Source organism: Mustela nivalis (genome assembly GCF_964662115.1).
Source record: "Mustela nivalis genome assembly, chromosome: 11".
Lineage (NCBI taxonomy): Eukaryota > Metazoa > Chordata > Mammalia > Carnivora > Mustelidae > Mustela > Mustela nivalis.
In genome coordinates this window covers 41,726,698-41,744,380 of record NC_139030.1, presented here as the reverse complement: position 1 = coordinate 41,744,380, position 17,683 = coordinate 41,726,698, and the positions used below count along the sequence as shown (strand labels likewise).

Here is a 17,683-nt window from a genome sequence, read left to right as displayed (position 1 = left end):
GTCAATTTACCTGTAAGTTTCAAATTACTTTGAAATAGAGTGTTTTGTTGTTGTTGTTGTTGTTTTTAAAGTGCAAGTTCTTTTCTGAAATCCAAACTCACTTTACTTTCCTTTTTCTTTGATCAGAATAGGATAGGATAGGATTTGTTCCTGCTGTCAGAGAACAACCAGGCTGTGCTTTTAATTAGGAGATTAAAGAATGTTAAAAATGTTAAGGGGCGCCTGGGTGGCTCAGTGGGTTAAAGCCTCTGCCTTTGGTTCAGGTCATGATCCCAGAGTCCTGGGATTGAGCCCTGCATCTGGCTCTCTGCTTGTCGGGGAGGCTGTTTCTTCCTCTCTCTCTGCTTGCCTCTCTGCCTACCTGTGATCTCTGTCTGTCAAATAAATAAATAAAATCTTAAAAAAAAAAGAATATTAAAAATTTTAAGAGCAGGAACATGCCCAAGTGATGGATCTGACAAGTCAACCTCTTGATTCTTTGCCCTCAAATGTAAATCCAGGGTAGTGGTATCTGCTGGTCTGTCTTACAAGGCGGGTCCTTGATAGGGCAAAATGAGACAAATATGTAAAGATCCTTTAAAAAAGAGAGTACTAATGAAATATAATCTGTTATTGAGCAAATGATACGTTGAGATGTGTGGTCTGATTTCTGATATCTTAATACTACTACTCATAGAAGTGTTCTGGTTTGTTAATAGGACTGCCTTTCCCTGTGCCTTTCTTCCTCTTTTGCTTCTGGAAAATCTCCACACTCACTTGTGGCTCCTCCTTATCCCTGCTTCTCTTTCAACTTCCTCTTTCACTGGCTCTTCTTTCCTCTCTAAATTTGTTCCTCTTGTACAAATTCCTTGCTTGTATCTTTTATTCTTTTTTTTTTTTTTCCTAAGGATTTTATTTATTTATTTGACAGAGAAGGACACAGTGAGAGAGAGAACACAAGCAGAGGGTAGTGGGAGAGGGAAAAGCAGGCTTCCCATGGAACAGGGAGCCTGATGTGGGGCTCAATCCCAGGACCCTGAGATCATGACCTGAGCTGAAGGCAGACACTTAATGACTGAGCCACCCAGGCGTCCCTGTATCTTTTATTCTTGTCTGTCCCTTATTCTCCTCTCCCCCTTTTGTAGTCTTGTTTCCCTGCCCTTTTAGTTGTAGCTTCAAGAATTCTAAATATAGGGGCACCTAGGTGCCTCAGTCATTAAGTGTCTGCCTTCGGCTCAGGTCGTGATCCCAGGGTCCTGGGATTGAGCCCCACATTGGGCTCCCTGGTCAGCGGGAAGCCTGCTTCTCCCTCTTCCACTCCCCGTGTGTGTTGTCTGTCCGGCTGTGTCTCTCTCTGTCAAATAAATAAATAAAGTCTTTAAAAAAAATTCTAGATATAATGTTTCCACTTGCCTGTATTCAAGAGGAAGGCCAATCTGAATTAAATTCTTAGCCATAGACTATTGGTAACAAACAAACTTGTATTAATAGCTACTGTTTATTGAATGCATACTATAGGTCGAGGATTGTTGGTTGCAGTATCCATAGTCACATTTAATCCTCACAACAACATTTTGAAGTAGGTATTTTCATTCCCACTTTGCAGAATAGGAAAGTGAAGCACAGATGTTGAACCATTTACCCAAAATAATGTAAGTGGTGAAGCCAAGCTTCAAAACCCGAGTGAATTTCAGAACTTGGGATGCTTTCCACCTACTGTGTTGCCCAAGGATATTGACTCCATTCTAGTTGGGTTCTACAGTTAGTGCCCAGGTCAAGGGCACTATTTAGATGAGTATCTGAAAGGAGCCAGGGAAAACAATCTAGTACTGTTGATTACACTAGCGTCGAGGAGAGGCGAAGCTGAGTTACATGTCAGTGTCTGAATGGCTGGTTCTTGGCAAAGAGTTATTTATAATCAGTGCATGTTGCCGCTGAAAGCTATCCCACTGGACCCCCTTTCCAGCAAGACTCTCCTTTTGGAATGTAACAGGAACTAATTATGTGCTATTAAATCTAAGACCCATTTCATATTCAGAGGTTCCAGTGGTAAACCTCACATGTCAGAAGCAATTAGTGACATTGTGACATGTCATCTTCAATATGCTGAGCTCGGATAGTTTTAAATAACTGTCACCACAGTGCTATGCGAGCAATGCGATTTTAAGGCAACAGATTCTGGAGAATTTGTTGTTGTCCTAACTGGTGTCCTGAAGGTTTCAGCAATGTGAGAAGCCAGTTAATTCTGACAGTTTTCAGATTTGGAGCATTCACAAAAGGGGCTGGAGTGCTGGGCAGGGGACGAAGTCATGTCGCCTCGGTCTGCGAGCTGGTTGGTCTCAGGGCCCCTGTTCTCACATGGTTCTGGTGGAATGACTGCTTTGCGCCAGTGGCACCTGGGCGTGCACGGAACCAAATGCCAGGATGTGAAAACAGGCCTGGCTACGGTGTGAGAAACCAAGTTCTGGTGGGCTAATTCTCTACCTGAGATTAATGGGAAGTAAATCTTCCACTTTTTTTTTTTTTTTAAGCCATGAAATGAACACACTCCTAATTGGAATTTGAAATTCTTGCTGGTAAAATGTATCTCACAGGTAGATGTCCTGATTCTATATTTATAAGGAAAAATGTGAAATTCAAATTATTTTTCTTCTGGAAGGAAAGTATGCCGCGGAAGTGTCGTCAGTGGGGCTGTGTACAAAGGCTGCTTGTGGGTTGCTGACATTAGGATTATCTCCTGAAGTGGCATCTTCCTGTGGGGTTTGGATTTTTACCATGTTGCTGAGATGCTGCATGGGAAACTGCGGTGACTGGAGGCTGCTAGCGTGTGGCTGAGCAGTGAAAGCATCTGAAAAAATGTTGCCCTCATGGGATAACTGGACCGTGTCCATTAAGCCAGGTTCTGCCCCAGAATGCCGGCTCCGTTCCAGGCTTAGCTCCGAGGTAATTGACTCTTCAGCTCACTGAAGCTGCTTCACAACTCTCTGTGGTAAAGAACCTTTTTGTTTCCCCCTCCATTCAGGGGCTTGGCTGTTTCAACCAGACTGTTCGTATCGACTCTAACCACTGCGGAACAGTCTCTGGAAATCCCAACCGTGCACAGCTAGGAGATGGCCACTTAGCATTCGCCTTAAAAAAAGAGAAAAGGGGCGCCTGGGTGGTGCCGTCGATGAAGCATCTGACCCTTGATTTTGGCTCAGGTCATGTTCTCAGGGTTGCAGCATTGAGTCCTGCGTCAGGCTTGCGGGGCATTGGCTGACTCTGGGTGGGCATGGTGTTGTCAATTATTTTAGCTTGGGGTGGAAACACTGCTAGGTTTTAAATACCTGATAAACACGCAGGACTGCTCCGAGGAGTGTGTTGTAAAGTAAACATACAGCCCTTTGATAAATGAGTGTGTCATTACTGAGTGAAACTGGAAGAAAACAATCTGCAAGGGGAGATGAAGCTATGAACATGACTTTTGGGACATATAAGTTAAATTATTATAAGATTATTTGGTCCTACACCTCTTCCAGGGGTGTGTGTGTGTGTGTGTGTGTGTGTGTGTGTGTGTGTAAAAGAGAGAGGGAGAGAGATAGAGAGAAATTTTTCACTTGTCTTTCCCAAGTAATAAGCTTCTAAATATCTTCACAATGATATTGGCTAACGCTCAGTTTAGGAATAAAAGTTAGCCGTGTCTATCCATCAAGTACAGTCTGTTTCTGCGGAGATGTGGATTGTAAAGGTGTGGCTTTTTTTTTTTTTAAGATTTTATTTATTTATTTGACAGAGAGAAATCATAAGTAGATGATGAGGCAGGCAGAGAGAGAGAGAGGGAAGCAGGCTCCCCGCTGAGCAGAGAGCCCGATGTGGGACTCGATCCCAGGACCCTGAGATCATGACCTGAGCTGAAGGCAGCGGCTTAACCCACTGAGCCACCCAGGCGCCCAAAGGTGTGGCTTTGATGAGCGTGAGCAACGCTCACAGGCTCCCTGACTGAGTCTGCCAGCCAAGTTTTGCGGGGTGGGCAGGAGGGCTGGTTTCACAGTTGATCATACAAGAGGAAGCATGCTTTAGATACTTCGATTTGGCTGACCAGGTATAAATGAATGGATTTGACTTTCCTAAGCCCAGATTTGTACTTTCAAGTGACCCTGCACAGACACAGCATTTAAATTATCCCCCCGGAGTCAACCACCCCAGAGCTCTGTATTTGAAAAACTGTACATCTTCAATCCCATGTTCTCTGTTGTATTGTTGGCCTTTCTCTCTTTCTATGCATGCATTGGGAATAGAAGGGAAAGAGGGAAGGCATCGGCTAAAGAAATCACCCTTCTAGAGTCCACAACAAGAGCTGGCTGGCAGCACGTTCCTGTCCAGCCCCAGGAAGTTCCGATTCTGTGATTATGGCAGAAGCAGCCCTAGGCTATGGCTTTCCTGGGTAACCGGCGTGGTTTCCAGGAATTGATGCTGGTGATGTCCTTTTAATCTCTTGTCAATCATCTCCCTAAAATCCATACATGCTTAAGGACCTTCTATATTCTAATTCATAGAGGCTCAGATATTGCAAAGATGTTTAATAATCTTAGCCTAAAGCAAAGGTTTGTTGAAAAAATAAAACTTCTTGATATGTATGCATGAAAATTAATGACAATTCCTTTTAACATTTCAAAGCTAAATATTGCTATGGGAAGTAGTATTTGTTCATGGCAGAAAAAAAATTAAAGTGGAACTTCACACAAGAAGTCAAAATCACCCATAATCCCATTATCTGGAAATAAATAGCATTTGGTGTTAAATACTCATTTTCTTCCTTAGGATTTGTATTCCTATAAATAAGTTACTATGTGTGTATATATATATATTTTTTTTTCTTACAAAAATGGACACATGCTGCTTTATAAACCTCTTTCTTTCCTTATGCTTGCCCCAACCAGAGAAAATATCTGAGCCACTTTTTTCCATATTGGTGACTATATATTTACATCATCATTTAGGATGGCTGCAGAGATTAGCTGGACACCTAAGTTGTGTCCTGATTTTTTGCTATGATAAGTAATACTCTGATGAACATCTTTGTACACATGATGGGGCAATTGTTTGATTATGTACTGAAGATAAACTTTTAAATGTAATAGAGACGTGCCTGGGTGGCAAGTCAGTTGGTTAAGCAACTGGCTTGATCTCGGCTCAGGTCTTGATCTCAGGCTCATGAGTTAGATGCTCATGTAAAATAAGTGAATAAGTTAAATAGTTAATAAACAAAAGTGAATGTAGTAGAATTTGTTAGATCAAGCTGGAATATATGTTGAAAGCTTGTGAGTCTTGTTAGGATGTTACTTTCCCCAGAGTTTATTCTGATTCCTTATCCACTTGTTATATCAAAAGACATTTCTTTTAAATTGCATCCTTGTTTTTCTGGCTGAGCATTTATTTCTCTGTAATGTGCTGGTCATTTGAATTTTGTGGTAAATTGGCTAGTTTGTGTTCTTTTCCCATTTTTCCATAGACATGTTCCTGTTCTGGCTTATTGTTTTGTAAGAGCACTTTGTGTTTTAGGCACATAGATTTCTTCTCGGCCTCGTAGATATTTTGCCCAGTGGATTGGAGTTTTGATTGAGATTTAGCTAAATGTAACATTAATTTAGTGGGTATTGGCCTGTTTTTCAATATTGAGTCTTGCTATTTGAGAATAATAGCTTAAATACTTCTGATCTAGGGAGATTATATGGAGTAAAGCTATGGAGTGACTTTTTCTAGGCCTTTCAGTTTATTGCCTTGCCTCAGAGTAGAACCATTTTTAAATCATGTGAGAAAACTGAGTAGCTTAAGTATTTATTTTTTATTTTTTTTATTTTTTTACCAGCTAAGCGATTGGATTCCATCTGGTTGGTTTTGATGTATTCTTTTTAATGATTTTAGCACACTCACCTATTGTTACTCTTTTTCAAAGCTCTCTTTGGCTCTTTGAAATAGATTGCTCACATGGGTCCTTATGGCTTTGGGAGTCTGACAATTTTATGATTATGCAAATGTTATTGAGCTCATCTGATGGATGTTCCCTGAGCCCTTGGCCGACTGCATAGAGACTGCGCCTTTAACTGTCACAGGGTTGGCTAGTGTGACCTTCACATCAGGCTGCGTAAAACATGCTTGCCAGGCATCTTAGGACAATTTGGAGTGGTTGCCCGGGCAACCTCACTTGCTTCTAATCAAATGCCCAAAGGATAACCCAAGTCCCCGTGGGAATGCCTCTTCTGATGGGAGGAACTCTGTCTTTAGCAGCGGAAGTGCATTTGTCAATTTTAGGGCACTTTGCTAATGTGTTGGGGAGATGAGGTTAGGTCCTGATCTGGCAATGAACTCAGGGAAGGAGAGAATGAAGGAAAAGTGCATTAAGAGGATAGGGATAGAAGAGAGGCAAGAAGGAGGAGAAGGTAGCATTGGAGTAAAGAGTGGAAATCAAAATAACAAATACCAGCATAAGAAAAAAAACGCTATAGCATAGGCACTAAATATAAATACCAAAATGTTATGTTTAGAAAAAAGAAAGTCCATGGCCAGTAAATGAGGATCTGGCGAGGGAAAAAAGAATGGTGAAGACTTCTAAAAAGCATACAATAACAATATTTTTTTTTCACTGAAACAGACTCATCGAGTGTGTTTGGCCAACCCTGGTCTGAGGAACTAATGCTGTTTTTGTCTTGTACTCATCATTGTAGCCTGAGTACATCATGGCTGATTTGGGGGGGATCAGAATGATGCCACTCAGAATCACAGGACGCACTTTTACTTGTTAGTTCCATGAATCAGAGCCGTTAGAGATTTGAAACTAGTGTACTTAGTCAATTTGGTTTTTCTTTTAAACAACGGAAATCTACAGTATACCAAGATGGTTATTAAGACAGGTGGCAGGATTTTAGCTGCTTGAATCAGCAGAATGCAGATCTGAGCAGAAAGGCATTGTGTAGCCCTGGGATGAAAGCCCTTCTGGGAACATCAGTGAGTGGGCCGTTCTCTATTCTCAGAACCCTCAGTCAGGTGCTTAATTCATCCTATTACATTAAAAAAAAAAGCCTGTGAGTCACTCTTAAAATACCCACAACTACTCTTAAGACTCCCTTTTTTGAAGATGGCAAGCCAAGTCCAGGAGAGATGCAAACTTTACTGTAGTCAAAACTGACATACCTAGCACGTGATAAGAAGTGCTGTCAAAGGTAGTTTATTCAATAAATGTTGGACAGCGATGGTCCAGATTTCAGGCCCTTTGAAAGCGTAACCCTTGCTCAGGTATTTTCTAGAGATTGGATTTTTTAGTTGCAGAAAATTATGGTTTTGGTTAGTGTTCTGGCAGGTTACATTGATGGCATGTTGTAAAAGTATTTAATGAAGGAGTATTTAATGAAGGAATGATTTAAAAAGTTGAGGATAGGGCTCAGGGAAACCCCCAGGGGATGGCAAAATACTCCACAGGTAGCAAAGGTGGGAGCCGACACTGTGCCTAGACCAGAAAGAATGAGGGAAGAAGCAGTGTTCCTGGAACCCATTGAGAAGCATGTCCATGAACTGTAAGGGTGAATCCAGCTACAGGCAAGACTGGGATAGGTAGGGAGATGGAGGTGAGTTCAATTAAGTTGACTTCCCTCCACTCTCCTCTCCAGTCTTTCTCTGGTGTCTTCTATAAGCCACATCCATCTGGGAGCTAGAATAAAGGATTCTGGGTGATGCTGTTTATAGAAGTCAGTTTCCTAGAGCCCAGAGAAAGGCAGAGAAGGTTGGATCATGGGATCTGAGGTAGGAAGGGGTGAATGGAGAATAACCAACACAGGGTAAATCTTCTTCTCTGAGGATCTCCTTGCCCTTTGGAAACATACACATTTGGAAGAGGACTTATTTATAAAAGAATGTCTTTTATTGGAGCTGGGTAGCAGAACAGAGACATCAGTCAATTTCATAATTTTCCCAGCTGATTACTCCTTTTCTCATGCTCCACTGAGTCTAATGTCTATTGTACAATTGTTATTTCTTTATGTGTGTGTTTCCCTTTCTTGACCTCAGTTACAAACTTTCTTTTATTTGTGTTGGTTTCTCCAGCATCTAGCCTAGTGCCTAGCATTTATTTAGTAGAAGCTTATGTCTTGAGTAAGTGATGCAATGAATGTTTCCTAGCCTATCTCAGGATAATTTTGACTTCTGTAGCATACAGGCTCACCTTGAAAATGTTGCAGGTTCAATTCCAGACTACCACAATAAAGTATATCTCATAATAAAGGGAGTCAGATGAAGTTGTTTTGTTTCCTAGTGTATATGAACGTTATGTTTACTCTATGCACTAGTCTATTAAGTGGGAAATAGCATTATGTCTAAAAAACAATGTACATACCTGAATTAACAAATTAACAAATACCTTATTGCTAAAAGATGCTAACCATCATCTGAGCTTTCAGTGAGTCCTATTTTTTTTGCTAGTGGAGGATCTTGCCTCAATTTTGACAGCTGCTAACTGATCAGAGTGGTGGTTGGTGAAGGTTGGAATGGCTGTGGCAATTTCTTAAGATAAGACAAGTTTGCATTGGTTAACACTTCTGTTCATGAACAATTTCTGTAGCGTGTGATGCTATTTGATATTGTGTTATTTTCCATCTAAATCCTTTGTTGTCATTTCAACAGTCTTCACAGCATCTTCACCAGGAATTGATTCCATCTCAAGAAACCACTTTCTTTGTTCAAACATAAGAAGCAACTCCTCATCTATTCAGGTTTTATCATAAGATAGTAGCGATCAGTCCTTTCTTCAGGCTCCATTTCTACTTCTAGTTCTCTTGCTTTTTTTCACCACATTGCAGTTACTTTATTCATTGAAGGCTTGAATCCCTCAAAATCGTCCATGCGTGCTGCAGTCAACTTCTTTCAAACTTCTGTTAATGTTGATATTTTGACCTCTTCCATCAATCACAAATGATCTTAATGGCATATGGAATGCTGAATCCTTCCCCAAAGTTTTTCGATTTACTTTGCCCAGATCCATCAGACGAATCACTACTTATGACACCCTAAAGCCTTATGACACATATTTCTTAAATATTAAGACTTGAAACTTGAAATGATTCCTGGATCCATGGGCTGAAGAATAGATGTTTTGATAGCAGGGGTGAAGACAACATTAATTTCATTGCACATCTCCATCAGAGCTCTGGGATGACCAGGCGTAACGTCAGTAAGCAATAATATTTCTAAAGGCATCTTTTTTTCCCTAAGCAGTAGGTCTCAGCAGTGCACTTAAAATATTCAGTAAACCATGAATATTAAAATATTCAGTAAACAGATGTTCAGGCTTTGTTGTTGCATTTATAGAGCCTAGGCAGAGTAGATGTTCCATAATTTTTAAGGGCCCTAGAATTTCAGAATTGTCAATGAGCATTGGCTTCCAATAAAAGTCATCAGTTGTGTTAGCCCCGAATAGGAGAGTCAGCTTGTCCTTTGAAGCTTTGAAGACAGGCATTGACTTCTCCTCTTCAGCTATGAAAGTTCTAGATGACATCTTCATCTAGTATAAGGCTGTTTTGTCTACACTGAAAATCTCTTGTTTTGTGTAACCACTATCATGAATTATCTTAGCTAGATCTTCTAGAGAACTTGCAGCTTCTGCATCAACATTTGCTGCTTCACCTTGCACTTTATACCATATGCCAAAACAAAAACAAAAACAAAAAAACAACCAAAAAAACCCCAACTCCTTCTGGAGGCTTTAATGTCTTAAATGTCAAGAAGAAAACCTTAAGACTTGGGGTAGGAAAGGATTTCCTAAGTGTTTTCATACTTTTAGTCTTCAGAAATGATTTCTTAAGATACAAAAACAAAAAACAAAAACCCACACATTTAATATAAAAAAAGATTGACAAATTGGATATATTAAAATTAAGAATTTTGTTCGTTTAAAGAAACTTATTGAAATTGTATGATGCCTAAATTTGCTTCAGTATTTGTTTGTGGGAGGGGAAACTGGGGTATAAATGAAACAAGACTGGTGATGAACTGATCGTTTTTGAGATTACACAAAGAAGTCCTAGCAATCAAGAAGAAAAGCATGAACATCCCCCTAGAAAAATGGGCAAAGATGTGCCTGGGTATTTTATAGATACAGATAAGGAAGCACAGATGGCCAAAAATATATATATAAAATGTTCAACATCATTTGTGATTTGGACTACAACTCAGAGCTCCAATGAAATGCCATTTTATACCCATTCAATTGGAAAATTTGAAAGATTTGTTAATGTCAAGTGCTAGGGCAGATGGAGATCCAGAGGATCTCACACCTGCTAGTATATTTATACAAGTACCTTAGAAAATAGTATTGGCATTCTTTCATAACCACATTTCCAATATTTTACTCCCAAGTATATATGTAAAAGAGATTCTTGCACATATGCACCAGGAAATATGTGCAAAAGTATTTATGGCAGTACTGTGTACAACATCAGAAACCTGGGAAAACCCAAAATGTCTGTGGGCAAGAGAGTAGATGAGTAAACTATAAATGCATTCAATGGGACATATAGTCCAATCAAAATAAAGTATAATGAAAGAGTTGCAGCATAGATGAGTCTTACTGATATAAAATGAAAAAAATTAATAGTACATATATTTTTTTCATTCAGTTTCCTTTTTTAGAAATTTAAAAATGACTAAAATTGTAACTAGGTTTTAGGAATATAAATAGATGAGATGATCATATATAGAGAGGAAAGTAGTAGAGTATTGAGTACAGGATTCAGAATGGTTGTTACCGCAGGTAGGAGGAACCAGGAGGATGAAACCGGGAGGGCCATTTGGGTAGATGAGTTATGGCAAAGTCTATTCTTTGTGGCAGGTGTTGGGTTCATGGTCACAGCAGTTGGGTTCACCATGTCAAGGGAATGTGACATGGTCACATTTCTCACAGCTAAGAAATGAATGAGTGAATGAAGGCAGCTTGTGTGGCCCTGAGATATGAATGTGTCTCGTGTCAAGGCGGTGATTAATCCGTTATGTGCAATTGAGGTTGAATAAAACAAGAAAGGAGGATGAGGATGAATGGAAAGGAGGCAGTAGTGTGGTACATCTACCACCAGAAATTTGGAAATTATACATTTTGCATAGGAGGACAATCAGGGTTTAGGCTAAGCAACTGTTACAAAGCTAATTGCCCAAACAAGATGGATGATCTCTTTCCTGCTTTCTCTTTCTCATTCACATAATAGTTTAGGTCAGAGCCATTCAATAAAAATGTGTGAGCCACACGTGTCACAATATTAAATGTCCTAGTGGCCATACGGAAAAAAAGAAAAAAAAAAGTGAAATTCATTTTAATAACATATTCTCTTTGACTCGCTACAGTAAAAAAATGTTACTTCAACATATACTCAGGAGAAAAAGTACTAATGAAATACATCATATTCTTTCTGTCTTCCTAAGTCTTCCAAGTCTGAGGTAGTTTACATGTTCAGGACATCTCAGCTTGCACACTAAATTTTCATCCGAAATACTTGATCTGTATTTAGATGTCAGAAAATTTACAGTTGAAAAAAGTCATCTCACATACTCAGGTTTTTTATTAACTAAATCAAGTATTGGTATTTAAGTTAACTAGAATGAAATAATATGAAAAATTCAGTCCCTTTGCCTCACTAGCCACCTTTCAAGTGCTCAGTAACAACATGGGGCTCGTGTCCTTCTTAATGAAAGAGCACGTCTAGTTCGTTAGGTGCCAAGATGTGCTTCCCAGCCTCTTGCATCAGAACAGCCATGTTAACATCACTTGGGAACTTGCTAGAAAACTAGAAGAGCAAATTGTGAATCAGAAACTGTGGAGGTGAGCCAAGCCAGGTAATTCTGATGCACATGAAAGTTTTTTACCAGTACCTGTACCAGTACCAGTATCTGCGCTACTGTCATAGTATTGCCCTCATCTGCAGGGCAGAGGCTGACTAGAACCCTCCCCGTCCGACCTGTAGGAAGTGTGGGGACTGGGGAGGAGGGATAGAGTGGATGAGCAATTCCCTTTTTTAAAGTCCGTGACCCAAAATTGCGTACCTCCTTCTCAGATGCCTTTGAGTAGAACCAAGTAGCCATGACTTAGCCACAAGAGAGGTTGGGAATTGTAGACTAGCTGGCTGATCGTGTACCACGTAAAGCTTGTGGAGGTGTCTGTTTCTGAAAGGAAAAAGTGGAGAATAGATCCTTGAGCAGTTGGTAATCTCACCACAAGAGATAGGTACAGTTTGATTTATTTTGCGACCTAGACCTTAGCTTAAGTTTTATTATTTGACACTATTTGATCTTCATTAGTATATTGGGTACCTTGGAAGAGTCAAATAGACAAAATATGGATCCATATAATGCCTAAGGAATTTTTTTTTTTTTAAGATTTTATTTATTTATTTAACAGAGAGAGAGAATGAGAGCACAAGCAGGGGGAACAGCAGGCAGAGGGAGAAGCAGACTCCCTGCCAAGCGAGGAGCCTGATGCGGGACTCAATTCTAGGACCCTAGGATCATGACCCGAGCTGAAGGCAGCTGCTTAACTGACTGAGTCACCCAGGCTTCCTGCTAAGGAAGTCTTAAAGGTGCTGTGACATCTGTGCAAACTTGAAAGGTGCCAGAGAGAATTTGAGCCATTAAGATCAGCCCCTGATCATCCTCCTTTGAAGTAAACTTTATGCGCGGTCCATCACCTGGATGGCAGAATTTACCCCTTGGTGAGATTATTCAAAGGACAGGTATGGGAGTATTTCAGCTGCACTCTACAGAGATAATACTCATTGACTAAGTTGCCTACTTTTTACTCTTAGGGTTTAAATAACATGTTACATGCTGTTCGTGTTTCTGTTGTCTTGAAATCACATGGGTGGTCTTATTCCAAGAGCACTGAGCTTCCATTCGGCCCACTACCTAATTTGGGACTGACAAAGACCATTGGGTCTTCCAGAAGTAGTCCCAGCAATACTGCTGCTCAGTGCCTTTCCATGCTCTGTGGTGGAAGTAGGGCCTGTCCTGAACCTTGGGTGTCCTTAACTGCTTAACTGTACTTAACCGTTCACAGTGACTCAGCATATGTGATTTTTTTAAAAAAATTATCATGTAATTTGTGATTGTAGCTGACATTAGATGACAAATAATTATATAGAGAGATTTCCTAATGGCTTGAAAAGAAACACTCTATGGTTTACTGCCAGGAATGTATTCATTTTCTTAATATTGGGAACTATAAATTACCTTACCCTCTTTACAGTTCGTGAAGCCCTTTAAACACAGCTGCTTCAAGAGACATGCTTGATATTATGAGTGTAGAAATAGGAGGAGCTGCTTCTTCAGTCTTTGAGTAGATTTGAAATCAGGACTTCTCCTGTAAAAACAAAACAAAAAAGAAGAGAAGATACTCAAAAGGAATCCTTGAATTGCCTTCAGAAATGAAGAAATTAGATTAACAGCTATTTCTGTGGATGACTCTCTAATTCCTGTAAAATGGCCTTGCTCTCTTGAGACTTGTGGCCATTTCCATTGGTTTTACGTGGCCTTGTTTTATCCTGGCTGCTTCCTCTGAATTGGTTAAGGCTTCTCGGTGGGCTGTAAGCAGGACACCTTCATTCCTGGCAGTTCTGTTCTCAATGTTAGTTCATCCAGAATAATTGGAATTATGGTGAATATTACTATTTACTCCAGTTGGTGCTCAGAATGCTTAGTGCCAGATTAAAAACCTCATCAAGAGCCCCGGGGCCCTTAATTCTGGTCACATTTTCAGAGCTGTCCTGGGGGACCCCTTGCCCTCTGGGAGTAAGGTGGTGATGACGTGTGGGAGCAGTGACAGGGGATGGATGTTCAGTGGTCATAGCAGGAGCTCTGTCTTCATAAGAGACCTGGCCAGGGATGAGCTATGTACTCTCCCTGTTTTTCCATCTTTTATAACAATACCTACTTCATGGGTTGTTGTGAGTGTAAGGTAAGACAATCCATTTCTGATGAGCTTAGCATAGTATCTAACATATAGAAGTACCTTAGAAGTACCAGCAATGAATTAGTATTATTATTCACAGTGGGTGTCATTCTGGAGGCACTGAAAATAACTCTTGCTGTTACACTCATATATCGAAACAGTAATAGTTCGACTAGTTTTTCTCCTTTTCTCTGTAACTTACTTTATTTAGCTTTTGAACAATAGTAATCTTACAGTCTTAAAAATAATAATCACTCAGTATTAGATGTATAGGAGAAAATGCACTTTCCTAATCGTTCTTAATATTATTTTATATATATATATATATATATATATATGTATGTATGTATCTCTGAAGTCATATTACTCAGTTTCTGTGGTACATGTCATAACAGTGCTTTGGAGAGTAAAATAGTAATAATAATGACAACAATTATCTCAACTTTTGCACTTACATCTGATATTATGAAGTGGGAGAGAATACCTGTCCAGTTCAGGGAAACATTGTTGAAGATTTCACAAGTCATGAATTGTCAACTTCCCTGGACTTCAGCTCTGTTAAATAAACGGTGTTTCAGGCAGTCCTGTAACCCACTGGTTTGTTACCAAAGTGCTAATAGTTAGGCAGACAAGTCACTTAAAAAAACGAACAGAACTTTTTTTGATTTGAGATCATTATAATTCACAGAAAGTTCCCAAAAAATGTACAGGAGGTCTCATGTGCATTTCACTCAGTTTCCCCCAAAGATGACATCTCCCATGACTATAATAGAGAACAAAATCAGGGAATTGACGTTGGTACCATTGGTATATTCGGATATGCAAATATTTTCTTTCAGTCTATCACTTGTCTTTTCATCCTATTCATGGGATCGTTTGTAGAGCAAAGCTTTAAATTTTGATAAGGCCCAATGTATCGGTGTTTTCTTTTTACAGTTGAGGGTTGTGTTTTTCCAAAGCAGGTCCACACAGCACCCTCTTGGGCAGCATCTGAGCCCATTTGCGTGGGCCCCACCCCAGACATTGTGAATCACACTCGAGGGGTTGGGGTCTGATAGTCTGTTAATTTAAGAAGCTCCCTAAGATCTGAGAACCACTGATTCAGAGAGTTTGTCCTTGCGTCTTTTTTCTTCTTTCTTGACCTTGTCTATGACTGACCCCATTCATTCCTGTCACTTGAATTATCGAATATATGTGATAATGCCATACAACCCTCTGACAAGCTCTAGATTAACTGCTGTACCGGATTCTCTCTGCTGCTCTACGTAGAAAGTCTTTAATAAGTGGATGATTGGTTAGTTGTTACTTTCTAGGACCCCTATGAATAGGATGTAGTCCATAGAGTAACAGCCATCCTTATTATTATTTGTAGATTGTCATTCAAAAAAGCCAGACATTGGTCCTGGTACTTGAGATTACTTAGTTATATAATATTTGGGGGAGAGCGATCTAGTTATATAAATACTCTTGGGGTTGTTTCTTTTGTTCTTTGGTCTTATCTGTACCTCCTTTTCCCTTCATTAGAGCAGATAATTTTTTTTTTTTTTCTTTTTTTTTTTTTAATTTATTTTTTATTTTCAGTATAACAGTATTCATTATTTTTCACCACACCCAGTGCTCCATGCAATTCGTGCCCTTTATAATACCCACCACCTAGTACCCCAAACTCCCACCCCCCACCCCTTCAAAATCCTCAGATTGTTTTTCAGAGTCCATAGTCTCTCATGGTTCACCTTAGAGCAGATAATTTGATGTAACCTCTATTTGCAGAACAAGTCACAGAATTTGATGAGTATCAAGATTTCTGTGTTAGAACAACTGAATATTATTTAGATATGTGATTGCTCTTTTTATAATTTTTAAGTATTTTGTTCACCAGCATAAAGAACTATTCCTTGGGTGTCTTTAACAAAGCCCTATGAAAAAGGACAGTTTCATATCTGGATACTTCATCTGATTTTGGAATTTACTTAGAACATTTATTAAAACATCAATTTTAGAATATCTCAATTTTATGTCATTTGTTTAAAGTCGTTTTTTAACGTTAAATTCTCATTTATTTATTTAATTTTATATAAGTTAAATTCTCGTTTTGTGTGTTCTCCCTGGTCATTTGCTCTGTTTGATCCATGTTTCTAGTTTCTGCACTTTTAGAAACTAGTTTTAGAAACTAGAAACTAGTTTCTACTTTCTGCACATTTCCCTTAAAAACTAAATTATCCTTTTAAGATGATAGGGCATGCTGGAACAGGACTTGTGGTAAAGGGTAGCAGCCAAAAGGATGATAAAATGAAACTCTGTTTCTTATATGTGGATCTTGGAAGAAAACGGTTAAGTCCAGGAAATAGTGCTTACCGGTGTTTGGGTCTTCAGACAATACAATCAATTAAAGTTTACCGGCAAGCAATGAAAGCTAATTTTGTCTTGGCTGTAAAGCTGAATTCACTTATTACCAGAGTAGAGAACAGTGATCGCCATAGGCCATGGATGTCCATCTTGTAATAAAGAATATTATGTGCTGGGCACTTGGGTGGCTCAGTGGTTAAGCCGCTGCCTTTGGCTTAGGTCATGATCTCAGGGTCCTAGGATAGAGTCCCGCATCGGGCTCTCTGCTCAGCAGGGAGCCTGCTTCCCTTCGTCTCTCTGCCTACTTGTGATCTCTCTCTCTGTCAAGTAAATAAATAAATAAATAAATAAATAAATCTTTTTTTAAAAAAAAAGAATATTATGTGCTATCGTATCATGATAGCATCTTTTATGTACAGCTGTCAGGGCAGTTTGACGTCAGAGAGATTCGGTTTCCATGTGGGACAGCTAGCTCTGATGATACAGTCTCTGCTGACTTCAGATGGTCATGTCAGCAGTGACAGGTCCTGTGCGATAGACAAGGGGTTGCAGCGACAGTGTGATTGGTATACCTCAACAGAGACATACTGTTAAGGAAGTGGTCACCAAAAACATTCTGGTGGGAATATATTAAGGATGATACAGTCCGGGAAGCTTGAGTCCTCCCTGCCCTCCTTCCGTGTCAGAAATAGTTTCTCGCCCTGTATAGGCATGCCTTTGTCTTGGACCACATCATAATTTGAAACAATTTATTGCTCAAGATTTGAGACCCCCCAGATTACCCTTTTGGCCTTGGCTTCTTGTCATTCCTTTTCTTGTCATTCTTCCTCCTACCCAACCCGGTACTTGAATCTTATATGGTACCCAGCCTTCTTTTGGTCTTCTCAGTTCATCTGGCTTACGTTTCATTGCCTTAGTTTGTAACTCGAGCAGCCTAACTCAGCAGGACTGTCTAGTTTTTATCCTCCCCTGAGTTATTTGGCCAATCTTGACCTTGAGTTAACCTTAATGTTATTTATTCTCTTATCTTTGGTTCCAAGGATAAATGACTTTTTTTGCATAAATCTTCAGAAAACTAAGTTGATTTTGTTTTTCTCCTGCCAAACCCTCATAGGTACTTGGTAAAACTTTCATGTCCCTCTCACTGCCTTACCCACGTAGGAGCTCTTCCAAGTGCCTTCCCTCTCAAGACCCTACGTTTATCCCCATATTGCTGTGGAACTTTTCTAAGGAGATATTGCAAGGCCATCAGAGATGAGTTCCCTTAACTTTCATCTTTTTGATCTCCAGTTCTCTGTATCTACTGTTGTCTCTGCTTCCATTCCCCATTTCAAACAACTTGGAAGGCCCTTCTCTTTTCCAATGCTCATCCACCTCTTTCTGCCCTTCGTCCTATACCTT

The 17,683-nt window shown here is 39.7% G+C and overlaps 1 protein-coding gene across 18 annotated transcripts in view; it reads left to right on the top strand.

The window, feature by feature from the left end:
- Positions 1–17,683, top strand: part of OSBPL6 (oxysterol binding protein like 6) — a 207,412-nt gene that overhangs the window by 36,317 nt on the left and 153,412 nt on the right. The gene's annotated exons all lie outside the window — the stretch shown is intronic.